Raw genomic sequence first — 14,298 nt, 5'->3', positions numbered from 1 at the left:
AATTAGAGATGGGAAGGATGTCGTTGGATATAAGAACGGATGTCGCCGGAGATAGTGAGAGATAGAGATGAAATGAGTTGCGATTTAGGGATTTAGGTTATGAGTTGCTGTTGTTGCATAGTTTATATACCCAAAACATTTGTGTTGCGAAAATAAAAGCTGTTACGAAATTAAAATTCATGTTGTGAATTCGAAAATCGAGTTGCGAAAACAAAATTCATGTTGCGAAAAGGAAACTTGTGTTGCAAAAAAGGAATTCGCGTTGCGAATTCAGAAATCGAGTTGCGAATTTGGAAATTGTGTTGCGAAATTGGAGTTTGCGTTGCGAATTTGTTGGTTATTTTTGCAAATCCAAAAAAAATGGTTAAAATAGTATATTATAAGGTATTTTCGGTCACTGAAGTTATTTTCTCTTAAAAAACCACGTCACGACATTGTTGACGTCATTGCTCTATAAAATGCCTTAAGAAAAAAAATGGAAATCTCTGTCCCATGAAGTTATTACTCATTGTGCTATAAATACGCTACAGAGGGTCGAAGCTTCACTTACCATCCAAAAACAAGAAACCAAAACATTTTGTAGTTTCAACAATGGCAGAGGCAACAAACAACGTTGTTGAATCGATCAATGGTGGTTGTCACGATTTTAAGTCCATTATCTCTTCTTTAGGCAGGAATTTCCTCGTACGCAATAACACTAATTAGGTAATTATCTCCCTTTGATCCATTTTTCTTGTTTGTTCTTTTTTGTTGTTATTTTTATCAATCTTTTGTTGAAACTTTAAAGGGTTATGTATATGTACGTATGTGAAAAGGAGAATTGTCTTGAGTCTGGGATTTTCTGTTTTTAGAAGTGAAAACTGTAAAATTACTAGTTTTTTTATTTACCATTTTTAATAATGAATGTGTTTTTTTTCTTTCTTTTTTTGGTCTGTTTTAAGATTACTATTATGATATGAAATGTTAGTTTAATACTTTAATATATATATATATATATATATATATATATATATATATATATATATATATATGAAATGTTAATTGAAGCCTGAAATATTGATTTTATAGGTTAAAATTGATAGCTTTAAGGGGAAAAAACTTGGATTGTATTTCTCAGCATCATGGTGTGGTCCATGTCGATGATTCACCCCGGTTTTGATCCAGGTTTACTCCGAGCTCTCTCCAAAAGGCAATTTCAAAGTCATTTTTGTCTCGGTAGACAAAGATGAAGAGTATTTCAATGGTTACTTCTCTAAGATTCAATGGTTTGTGGTCCGTTTCTCCGATTAGGAGACCCACAAACGCTTGGACAAGTCATTCAAGGTGATGGGAATACCTCATCTTGTGCTATTGGATGAAAATGGTAAAGTCTTGACTGATAAGGGGGTTGAGATCATTCGAGAGTATGGATAGGAATGGTACCCTTTCACCTCCGAAAAGATCCAAGAACTAAAAGATTTTGAAGAAAAGGCCAGGAAGGAACAATCCATCAAAACTATCTTGGTTTCCCCATCACGTGACTTTTTAGTTACATCTGATGGGAATAAGGTAACTTTGATGAATGGATTGATTGTTTAAAATGGGTTTACATACATCGGTACTATTCGGATCCGTAATTTGTCCTTAATTTATATTCTAGGTACCGATGTCCGAACTCAAGGGAAAGACTGTAGGTCTTTGTTTCTCAATCTCTTCGTTCAAGCCATCTGCTGATTTTACTCCAAAACTTGCTCAAGTTTATAAGAAGTTGAAAGATAAGTGAGAGAGTTTTGAGGTTGTTATCATATATCTTGAAGATGAAGAGGGATATTTCAAGGAAAGCTTTGCGGCACTGTGGTTGGCATTGCCTTTCAAGGACGAGCCATGAGAAATTGGCTAGGTACTTTGAGCTCTTGATCCTTTCGACTGTTATTATTGGGCCGGACGAAAGAACTCTACATCCAAACGCTGCTGATGTTATTGAAGAACATGGGATCGAGACCTACCCCTTCATCTCGGAAAAATTTACCAAGTTTGAAGAGATAGAGAAGGCAAAAGAGGCAGCACAAACTCTCGAATCGATTCTGGTTTCATTGGATCTGGATTATGTCATTGGGAAGGATGGGGCTAAGGTATGATTGTTTAGTTTTCCTTAGACACTGGTAATTCCAAGATCATGTTAACCTCAAATTGTGGCTTGACCGGAATGGTTTAACCTTTTGCCGATTTGTTCTTGGTTTTTTTCGTTCACTCGAACTGTTTGGTGTAATCACCAGACATGCATTGTTTAGGAGCGAGGCTATAAACCTAGCCTCCATATTTATGATGAATGATAAATCTGTTGGTTTTTTGGCAAATTTTGAATCCCACATTGGTTTTGTATAAGGAGGAGTAGAAATTCATTTTTGTACTCTCCACCATTGTCTGTACTGAGATGTTTGATTTTTCTGCCTGTTTGAGTCTCCGCCATATTTTTCCATTTAAGGAAAAATCCTAACACCTCATCCTTTGTCTTCATTGTATACACCCAAACTCTCCGAGAAAAATCATCAACAAAGGTGACATAATAGTGTGTTCCTCCCAATGAAGTTGTCTTGGAAGGCCCTCATACATCTGAATGAACATAATCCAAAATACCTTTAGTATCATGGATTGATGTTCCAAATTTCACCCTCGTTTTCTTCCCTTTGATGCAATGCTCACAAAAAGCTAATTTGCAAGCCCAAGCACCCTTCAATAATCCTTGATCTATCAGTAATTTCAAGGATTTTTCACCAACATACCCCAAGCGCATATGCTATAACCTGGTTGCTTCTGATTCTTGTTCATCAGTAGAAGCTGCCACTGTTGCTGTCCCAACAATTATACTACCCAGAAAGTAATACACATTGTTTCTTTTTCGGATTCCCTTCATTATCACCAGTACACCAGAGATAATCCTCATAATCCCATCTTTTGCCCTCATTTATAAACTTTTGACTCTAAGGTTCCCACAGAGATGAGATTTCTCATTAAATTTGGTACATAATGGACATCTGTTAAGGTTCTGATTGATCCATCTTGATTCCTCAAGCGAATTGAACCAATCCCAAGTGTGTCAAGAGGGGAATTATTTATTGTGTAGATAATTCCACCTTTTAGTTCTTTAAAATCAAAGAACCATTCTTTATTGGGGGTCATATGATGGCTACAAGCTGAATCTAACAGCCATGAACTGGAACAGCTGGTTGATGGCGTAGCAGCGAAAGCGAAATCTGAATCTGCATCATCATACTCGACCACATTTAACTCTGAGGCAGCATTTCCCTTTTTAGGTTTGCCTTTATTATTTAGCCTGAGACATTCTTTCTTCCAGTGCCTTTTTTCTCGAGAAAAGGCACATTCATCTTTGCTCAATCTGAACTTTGACTTCGATCTCCCTCTCCTTCCTTTATTCTGACTCTTTGAACGACCTCTAACAACAAGAGCTTCTGTTTCGACACTTGTATTTTTTTGTTTGTCTTTCTTTCTCAATTCATAACTATATAAGACAACAATTACTTCACTGAAAGACACATCAAACTTCTCATGAAGTAGAGTAGTTTCAAGATACTCAAACTCATCAGGAAGTGATCCCATCAACATCAGAGCCAGATCTTTGTATTCAAAAGTCACGTCCATATTCACCAGATCAGTCACCAGCTGATTAAAGCTAGTAATGTGATCATTCATAGTGGTACCTGGTATATAGTTGAAGCAGAACAATCTATTTTTTATGTAGAGCTTGTTCTGTCCTTTTTCTTCAAAAATTTATCCTCCAGTGCCTTCCACAATTTACTTGCAGAAGTTTCCTTAGAAAATGCATACTTCTGCTCTCTAGAAAGACATGATCGAATAATACCACATGCCAATCTATTGCTCATTTTCTATTCTTTCTCCTCAACATCATCCGGTTTCTCTCATTCAATAGTAATGTCTAGACCATGTTGAAATAGGGCATCTAGAACCTCACTTTGCCACATGTCGAAATGACCAGTGCCATAAAAAATCTCCACTACAAATCTAATATTTGTCACAGTATTTCTTGCTAAAATTGAAGATGAAGAAGCTGTTAACGATGATGTGGATGTTTTTGTGTCATCTGTCATTTCTGCTACAAATTCTGTTTAATAGCTGTCAATGCGGAATGTCAATTAGCCCAAGGAAATTTTTTTCTGATGTGGAAGATCAGTCTAAGCCGTAACCACAGAGCATACTAAAATAAACCAAGAGCTCTGATACCAATTGTTGTGGAATTCGGGTTAATTTCTACCAATAATAACAAATTCACCTTGAAAACTATTATCTAGGTGACTAGTGTGAAAACGATTGTACTAAAAATCACCCCAAGGTAGATTCCTAGGAAAGAGTGGAGGGGTCACAATGGTCCCTCTTAAAACTCACGCTTCTTAGACAAAATTATCAAGACAAGTAATTTTAATAGGACAATAATTAACAACAACTATACCCGACAATAGATATTAAATAGATATAAAAGAGAACACAAAAAATTTAACGAGGTTAGGCCAAAATTATACCTACGTCCTCGAACACTACTAAAATAATATTTCAGTAATAGATGAAATATTACAAAGAGAGAGAAAGAGTACAAATAGCCTTTAATATAGAAGAAAACTTATATTTGTGGGATACTAAACTAAGGAGGAGGAAGACTCTATTTATAACAAAAGAATTTCTCCTCCTTATACAAAACCAATGTGGGATTCAAAATTTGCCAAAAAACCAACAGAAAGATGGCAAGGTCGCCGATTTTGGTTCGAAATCCTCTGGTTTATAGGTTTGGAATGTGGCTCTACACAGATCTCTTTTTAATTGGAAAATTAATGTTTGGAAATCGTTTTGCTCGTTGCTTAACAGTGTAAGTGGGAGCGTTTCTAATGTTGATTCTATTAGATGGTGTGGGTCTTCCTCTGATTGGTACAAACCGAAGATTTATGCTCTTCTTTATGTCCTGCGTCCTCAGAGTCCAAAGTCACTTGGAAATTGCTATGGCTTAATTTGGCTCAGCCAAAAGTCGAGGCTTTTATATGGCGAGCGATATATGGCAGAATTCCTATAAGACTTGAGCTCATAAAACGTGGTTCCAGTCGTATTAATTCTAATCTATGTGCTTTTTGTTTGATTGATGTTGAATCTGTGCCCCATCTTCTTTGTTTCTGTCCTGTTTCTTGGAGAGTGTTGCAGCGTTGGTTTAAGCTATGGAACCTAAATTTTGTTATGCCAAATTCCGTCAAATCCCTGCTCCACTCGTGGATGGCCATCCCTGTTGCTGCTCTATCTTCTGGAGTCTGGAAAATGGCTTTTTTTAATACTTTGGTATATTTGGTTGTATCGAAATAAGGTTGTTTTAAGGGTGCTATCCTTGATAAAAACCAGTTATTCGATCAAGCCCTTCTGAGAATTAGCCAATGGTGTAAGTTTAAGTGGCCCCACTCCTTCAAATCGATTTTTTGATGTTCTGTTATGTCCTACAACTCGTATATCCCAGATTTTGTGTTCTAAGACTTTGGTCGATGTTTGGGTTGAACCGTCGCCTGGTTATTTGAAGTTCAACATTGACGGGGCGGTTAGGGGCAATTTTGGTGCAACAGGAATTGGAGGCATCCTAAGAGATCACAAAGGTACCATTCTATTAAAATTTTCCAAATCTGTTGGGCTTCTCGATCCTACAGGGGTTGAGATTCGAGCGGTGGTTGAAGCGTGTCATTTGTTTTCGGTTTCTAAGTGGTTTGTATCTCCTTGTTTTATTATAGAATCGGATAGCAAAGTGGTGGTTTCATGGATCAAAAATCCATCCTGTGCCCCTGCTTGTTTTAGGGGCGATGTTTTGTGTTGTAGTTGTTTATGTTGTGAGAATTCTTGGAAGATTCAGGATATTCCTAGGGAAGGAATAGGGCAGCAGATAGCTTGGCTAAAGTAGGTATCAACCTCTTTTAGGTGTTGGTCACTCGTTGTTTTGTGTTGCTCCTGCTATCGTGTTCTCTTCATTCATGCATGCTGTTGTGCTGCTCGTTTAGCTGGTGCTGTTTGGATGCAGTTGTGAGAAATTAAAATAGCAGCTTGTCTTCCTCGTTTGCTGGCTACTGCTGCAATTCTCCAAATGGTTTTGCTTCAGCAGCCTTGTTCATATTTGGTTATCGCATCGCAGTTATTTTGCTGGTGCACTTTGCATCGTCACGTTATATTCTTTTTCCTCCACCTAGAAGTAGGGAAGTTTTTTAACAAGTCTCGTGTCGATGTATTCTTTTATATGATTTTATTATTCATTGAATCATACTCTTCTCTTTAAAAAAAATAATTAGTTTAATTATTAAATTATTAAATGTTATAAAATATTATTAAATATTTTAAATTGTTCCAAAACGATCATTACAATAGTATTATAAGTGTAAATGTTCGATAAATTTAATAATTATTTAATAATGTTTTAATAAATTTGTATTGCATAGTTTTTGAATCTGTAATGACAAATAATTATTTGAATATCTTTTATTAAATCTATTTATATATATAATATTTAAGGTAATTTTAGGAATTTCATTGATATCTGAATTTTGTTTAGATATTCGGTTAGCTCTTGTACTTGGTATAAGACAACTAGTTGGTATATACATTCTTTTAACATATTTGATATTTGGAAAAGCATAATGCAATGTAATAAAAATAAATCACATAGTAATAAATATTGTTATTGAGAAATTGTATTTAATCAGTTGATAAATTATTCATTTATATATATATATATATATATATATATATATATTTTGTTATGGATTTTAGACCTACTAAGAGTAATCTCATTTCTTTCCTTAGAGTTTCCTTCTTCACCCTAAAATTAGATTTAGAGTTTATAAAAAAAATTGTTATTACTTATATTACAATAAGGAAAGAAAGAGATTTAGAATTTATCAAAAATATACATAAATATTTTTATTTCCGCATAGTGCAGTTATTGCTTGTATTTTTTATTTTATTTTTTGAAATTCAGCTATACATACCATTTGTACTCACGTGTAAAGCAATTGTTGAGAATGACGTAAATTCAGAAACCCTATATTCTGCCAATTCAGCTCTCTATCTTCTATTTCTTCTTTCTCTTTTTGCCTCCACTTTTGTGTTTTCTTCTCTTTTCATCGTTACATCCTTGTTCATTATTGTTTCGCCGGTGACCTGAGCTTCATCGGAAGTTCGCTGACAGCTTGATTTAGCTTGTTGATTTTGATAAATAATCTGATTTTTAGAACATAATATGCTTATTTGACCTTCATACTTGCTTGTTGTGTTGTGTGATTCTTTGTCAATGAAGGGCTATACTTTATTGCTTTGTTAGAAAGACCACAGGTTTTGCATGTTCAGTTCAGTTTACGTTATGTTTTTGCCTTGTAATCTTTAAAGTGAATGTTTAATCTTAAATCCAAAAAGCAATACGTCTCTAATCCCTATATATGGAGTATTGATTTATTGATGTGCATCTAATGGATGGTGCGTTTGTATAAATATCTCACAACCAAATAATCTGCCTTAATGAACAAGACAGTCCTGTACTCCTGCATTGAACTCTACCAGATAATATGCTTGTATAAGAAGAATGCCTATAAACTAGGATGAGACCTAAATATACACTCTATACTTGATAAGCGAATGGTGTGAGGGGTCAGGAGAACCATGCCGACCACACGAGGACAGACCAGATCAATTTTCCAAGACTAAAAGCTCAGCATGCATCATTATCGGATTGGACTCTGTTATTTGCCGGCTTGCCATTCTGTAAACAACCGATTGGAGGGACAGTAGGGGTGGTCAGTTCTCCGAAAGTTTGCCAGCAGAATGGATCGTAGAGGTGGTATCGTTCCTGCAGGGGCTTTAGTTCAATGGAAGTTAAGGTTACACCTACACACGGAAGGCTATTGCTGCAGGCGAAGTGAACAGGTTTTACAGTGTATGTTCCTTTTATTTTTTCATAGGTGATTCCTGATAGAGGGACTGCAGTTGTTTCGTTCGAACACGTCCTTTTGTCACAGTAGAACTGGTCAATCACAATTGGGAGTTGGACCTCAGAAACTTGAATGTTTGAGAACAGAACCCCCTGAACAGAACCTGATCCACCCTGCCATGTCTTTATTCTGACACCATTCATTGTGTTATGCATAATGACATCTCGAACAGTGACGTTCGAGACGCAAGCTTTGGTATTATCCCTTCCTAAGCTGCCGATGCTAATTCCATGACCTGGTCCACAATTCACATTGTGAATGTATATATTTGAGCATCCTGTTTGTATGGAAACACAGTCATCTCCAGCAACAATCATTGGAATTTTGGGACCAAAACAAAAAGTTCTAGCTGTTAGCGAACACAGTCATCTTCAAGTTTGGATATTGCTGGTATCCACTTGCCAAATTATTATTGGTGATGATGAATGTGTGGAATAACATTACCGCAGTCAAGATCGCTGCTGTGAATTAGCACATCATTGGAGTTTTGTAGGTGGATTCCATCTGTGTTGGGACTGTCACCAGGAGACGAGACGATAATATCATGCACCACAACTCCCATGCAGTTATCAAACTTGAGATGGCACAGAGGACTGTTTTGAATCGTTATGCCTGTGACTGTCGCGTTAAAGCTCCCGTAAAATCTTAGTGCCTGTACAACGGAAGGTAATAAAAATGTCTGTCAGGGCTGCAAAATCATGGAATTTGATTGGTTTTTTCATAGTTCCAAGTGCTCCTTACAGTTGGTTTGATGCTTGGCATTTTCCAACTGAGTTCATTTCTGATCTGTCATCCAATGTACAGGAGAAATATTATTAGTTTACAGAAATCGACACAAAATTTCAGGGACAACTGGAAACTGAATTAGGTGACTACCGGCATCGGTGGCCTTTCTTAACTGTGTTGTTCAACGGGACTATGAGTTTCCATTCATCGTCATACGGATCTTCATATGGGGCGTCTTGCCACCACACTGAGCCTCTTCCATCAATGATACCTTTTCCTTGAATCGTTATGCCTTTTAATTTTGAGAATTCAAGCCACTGTAAAATACCTTTTCCCCAGGATCTCGAGTCCGTCGGAGCAATAATTGTACCATCCAGCTGAGAAAAAACAAAATCAGTATTATCTGCATGTCATTGACTCAGCTGTCCAACATAGCAGGATTAATTTCAGCACATGGTTTTACCTGAAACACAATGTTTGCTTGACAGTATGGACCAGAAAATGAAATGGGTCCAACAAGGAACACAAATTCGGCTGGAACAACAACAGTTGATGCCTCCACCTTACATGCAGCTGCCCACGCATCTTGAAATGCCTGCTTTGAACCATAGTAAGTCAGCTTTGCGGCTAACATGATAATAACTAAAGTCTAAAGTCAGAGAATTACAGTTGAGAGTTGGTTAACTGTATGCTATGGTAATTATTGCACCAATAGCGGCCAAACTACCTAAAGAGAATCATTCTTTATTTTAGACTGGCCCCACTTGGGTTAGTTGTGCTTTCTCTCTTCTTTCTACCACATATTTTGGTGCACTTCTCATGACCATACGTTAACCAATAAATTCTTCTTTGCCACTTATTTTTTTAACTTTTCTACTAAATTACTCTTACCCCTAAAAGTTCTTTCATGTCCAAAACAATACTTGGAAATAAATAGTTTGAGAACTATGGATGAGAAGTTGAATAAAAAAATACGTTTTTTTAAGCAACACGCTGTAGCATTGTATTGAGCATTATGGATGAGAAGTTGACATCCTGACCTTAGTATCATCAGTTTCCGCATCGCTTTGAGCGCCGAAATCGAGTACGTTGAATTCGCTCGACTGAGGTCCGTAACTGTAACCACCGTAAGGTGTAGGGATTGAAGGGATAACTTCCTCATTAGGCTTCGGAGACGGAAGAGGTGATGGGGTGGTGGCTTTGTGGGATTGGGGAGGAGGTTTAGGCTTCGCATTCGATCCTCCATTGCGGTAACTGCGACGACCGTGGCCGTGACCGTGACTCGCTCCTTTCTTCTTGGATAGTGATGCAGTAGCATATCTGCTCTGCCTCCAATGCTTGCCTCTTCTTGCAATGCATGTCTCCAACTCTCCATACTAGAACACCATACGAGTAATGCAATTAAAATCATGAATGTGATGTTTTTAAAGCTAATTCCATCCATGGTTTTCTCTTGGAGTTTCTCAAGGAGAGAAAGACAAACTTTTGGTTTGAGAGCCAAAATATGGTTGGTGTTTAAAAAGGGAGAGGATTCCCAAGCAATGAGGACTGCTCAGACATAAAGCTAAAATGTGATAGATCAATTATGCATTTTAGTATAATATCATATGATTAAATTAGGGGCTGCTGTTGCAGTGGCTGCCAGCGTTACTATTATTTTATTTTAAGGGTAAATTTAATTATATATATATTTTTGGATAATTCAATTTTATTATCCAAGTAAAATTTGCTACAAAAAATACCGTTCACATAAACCTTATATACAACCTACTTACAAAACAAAAGATCGGTTACTCTATACCCCAAGAATTACATAAAAAAATGTTAATACTATCAGACATATTAATATTTTTCCCTCTCATTTTGATTCCTACAGATTTTTTGATGCAAAAAAAGAGGTCTTCATCAATAAAAATAAAGAGAACTGTTGATATGTTAACCTTTTTATTTTTTTCAATGGTGATGTGGTATTAACATACAATTACATGTCAACATCACTATTAAATTTTTAACGGCATAGGACTAAAAAGGAACAAAAAAATAACATTAATATGATCTTTTAAAAAATAATTAAGTGATTAAAATAAAATTATAGAAATAAATGAATGACTTAATACATAGTTTACCCTTATTTGGGTACAGATTTCTTTATTCGTATAATATGTACGTAAGAATGTTTATTTTAATGTAAAAGAAGCCCAAAAGGGGACACGTGAACTGGTCTATTTTGTATGTGAGGACTGATTTTGACAGCTCTTCCTTATGCAACGTTCACGGGCTTAACTTCTCCTCTTTAAACATCATCAATTTAATAGTAGTACTTCCACCTTTTATTCTGTTATCGACCATTTTGTATTTAATATATTCTAAACAACATAAATATAAAAATTTAAACTTGGAACAAAAATTAACAGATTAATCGTACCAATGTTAAACACGTTGTACAATACCATATTCTCATGTTGTGATAAATAAATTTTCAATTTTTATAACATGTTTGATGAACATGAACATAAATGCTAATATTCTCATGTTGTGATAAATAAATTAATATGTTAGGACTAAAATATAAGAAACAGAATTTATAGAGATGGTAAGGCAACTAATTTATAAAAGGATAAAATTACACTAATCCAAAAATAAAAGGGGTCTAAATGTAATTTGGCCAAAAGTAACAAAAATAAAAGGACACTTAATAAAAAATTAACTCTAAAAATAGTTGTTATCAATTTGTTTAATAATTTATATTCAAGGGGAAGAAAAGAAAAAAAAACGATTTTAATAAGGGTTGAACCCACCACCTAAGAGTTAATTTTTAATCTGCAAGCAAGCAAGTTTATGATTTTTTTTTCGAAAATGGGTACTTTGTATTGATAAGATACAAGGTACGCCATCCCATGGGCCTCATTAAAAAAACCTCCTTAAACCTATTGGATGAAAAAGAGTGAACCAAGATGTGGAAAAAACAGAAAGACAGAAATTAAATCCTGAGATACAACACATATAAACCAACAATAAAAACACATATGGAAGAGCAGCATTACACATAGCCACAAGACCCCCTGCGAAAAAGCACTAAAACAGAACTCAAGAATTACAACTATAAAATAGAACAACCTCGAACTTCCAACTAAATCGAGAACAACATGGGAACTAATCTGGCCATAAAAGATCAACCAAATCTTCAATCTGTAATACCCGCAGCTCCTAAACTAACAACCAGCTCCAAGAGCTTGAATTCAGTATAACTAACACCAGCAAAATTCCAGCCAATCAACCCTACCACAAAAATCTCCGAATAACCAAACAAATTCACCACAAACATACCATATCAACCAATGATAAAACACAAACCAGAAAAATCAACAAACAACAATATCTACCACCCAACAAGCCTCCACTATATAGCCCTAGACTCACTTCAGCTCAGACAAAAACTACACAAATTCACACTTAAAATACCTAAAACACTCATCGATCAAGACAACACTCTGCAAATCGAACTAAAACACAAAGAACCCAAACTCAAAAAACCAACACCGTTAAAATTCATTGAAATATTTACAAAGCCCGAACGCAACCTTAAACGCCCCTACAACACTATTGCACCCCTCGACACATTTCGAACGACAAAAGCTCCTAGAGAACCCCAGTTTCAGGACTACCAAACATAATACCAAGTTGCTTATCTAAATACACTGCCTCCTGCGCTTCCACAAAAGCTTCAACCACCTTTACTTTAATACAAAATCTGAAATAGAAATACCTGATAATTCAGAGAACAATAGATCCAACTTCTTCAAATTGAATTTCTTTAGCGCTCGATCTCTTCTTCTCTCAACTTTAGATAGGACTTTGCCCTGAATATCTAACATAGATCCGAATTTCTGCATCTTCATATTAAAACTGAAGGACCGTTGCGGCAGGACCGACGTCTCCTCAAAGTCACGCCCAGCTTGCTCAGACATTGAATTCGTCTTATTAAATGAATTTACTTTTGCACTAGCACATGCAAGAATTGAACCCACTTTTAATTCATCACCCTTCCCCCCTGGACTAACATTATCATTTTAATGATTCTTGCTATCACAACAATCATACTATAAATTTGAGTTTTAAATTTTAATGTTATTTATTATTTTAAATTATTGGTTATTTTATATTAATTTAAATAAAAAGTATACATTATATTTAAATTTATTTAATAATTAAATTATTTATTTGATTCAAACTTGATTGGTTTATATTTAATTTTGAACCTAACCTGAATTCGAGTTGATTGGTCTTACATTACAATACATTAAAATTAATTTATAAAAGAATACAATATTTTGTATTTTATTAACTTTTGAATCAAGCATGAGTAAGTGTGTACGAATCTCTGTGACTTCGATATTAAATAAATTGTTATTATTCATTGAGGTATCGGGTTCGAACATCGATAATATTAGGGTTACGAGCAATCAATGTCAAATGGTTGAAAATATTCTTTAAATATATACTATTTTGTATTTACCTCAGTTTCATTGACCAATAATAACGATATTAATAACAAGAACATTTTTGCCGTTTGCAACTTCCCTCCGTCCACCATTAATTTATAATACATATAAGAACAGACGTCAAAGCTTAATTAAGTTTAATTTCATCAAACATATAGGTTCGACATTCATTATAGTAATCGTATTACACTTGTTTCTCGTTTTGGTATTTATTTTTTGTTTCAATAATTAAATTATTATTTTATTTTAATTTACTTTAAAATTTTAATTAATAGTCTAAGTGATTATAAGATAGTATATATTCAGAATCTTTTTAAGTCATTGACAATGTATACACATTTTACAGACGTTACTACTCAAACCCAGAACCTCTAAGTAAAGCAACAATTATTTTAACCATTGAAATCGCTTAATGAATTCAAAATTTAATTAATTTTAAAAATATTAACACTCAACAAATAATATTATCTATACATATAATAGACACATGATATATTTGTTATCGATTAAAATCATCCTAATTCGTTCCTTTCATTGGGTTTAGAAATAGCTCTAAAAGTGGTTTATCCTTTTTACTCTTTCTTCATCTTTGATTTATAGGTGGTGATACTAGCTTTGATGTTGATAGTTGTAATTGATTTTTTTTTGTTACGACATATCTTTATTTTCTTTTTTATTTTTATCTATCTTTTGGCACGTTCAATCTTTGTTAGTAAATTGTTTAGTCATTATTTTTGTTTATGTTTCTCAGGGTTAAATTTGACATCACCACGACTGATCAAAATAATATCATGTTGATCTTCTATGCTTTGTTTCCTCATATTGAGTTTGGATACGTGATTTACGTTTGTGGATAGTTTTCTTACGTTCGTTCAATTTTGATTTGTGATTTATCGATTGCCTTTCAGTACTTTGATCCCCTTTTGTGATTCGTTTTCTAATGTGGTAAGATTTGTTTGTGTTTATCTTTTATTCGAGTTTTTTTATTAAGTTTTAAACATTTCCCATCACGTGATATTAAGTGTTAATTTCTTATATCAATGATTATGTGTTTAGTT

At 34.7% G+C, this 14,298-nt stretch overlaps 2 pseudogenes; one reads left to right on the top strand and one right to left on the bottom strand.

The window, feature by feature from the left end:
• The first annotated feature begins 591 nt into the window (after window positions 1-591).
• LOC120171283 lies at window positions 592-2,249 on the top strand (annotated as a pseudogene).
• Window positions 2,250-7,511: 5,262 nt separating this feature from the next.
• On the bottom strand, window positions 7,512-10,208 carry LOC120171273 (annotated as a pseudogene).
• Between the last annotated feature and the right edge of the window lie 4,090 nt (window positions 10,209-14,298).

The sequence above is a fragment of the Hibiscus syriacus genome, unplaced genomic scaffold (genome assembly GCF_006381635.1).
Source record: "Hibiscus syriacus cultivar Baekdansim isolate YM2019G1 unplaced genomic scaffold, ASM638163v2 tig00003041_pilon, whole genome shotgun sequence".
Taxonomy (NCBI): Eukaryota; Viridiplantae; Streptophyta; class Magnoliopsida; order Malvales; family Malvaceae; genus Hibiscus; species Hibiscus syriacus.
The sequence above is the reverse complement of the archived record's forward strand: the minus strand, read 5'-3'. Positions and strand labels throughout refer to the sequence as shown.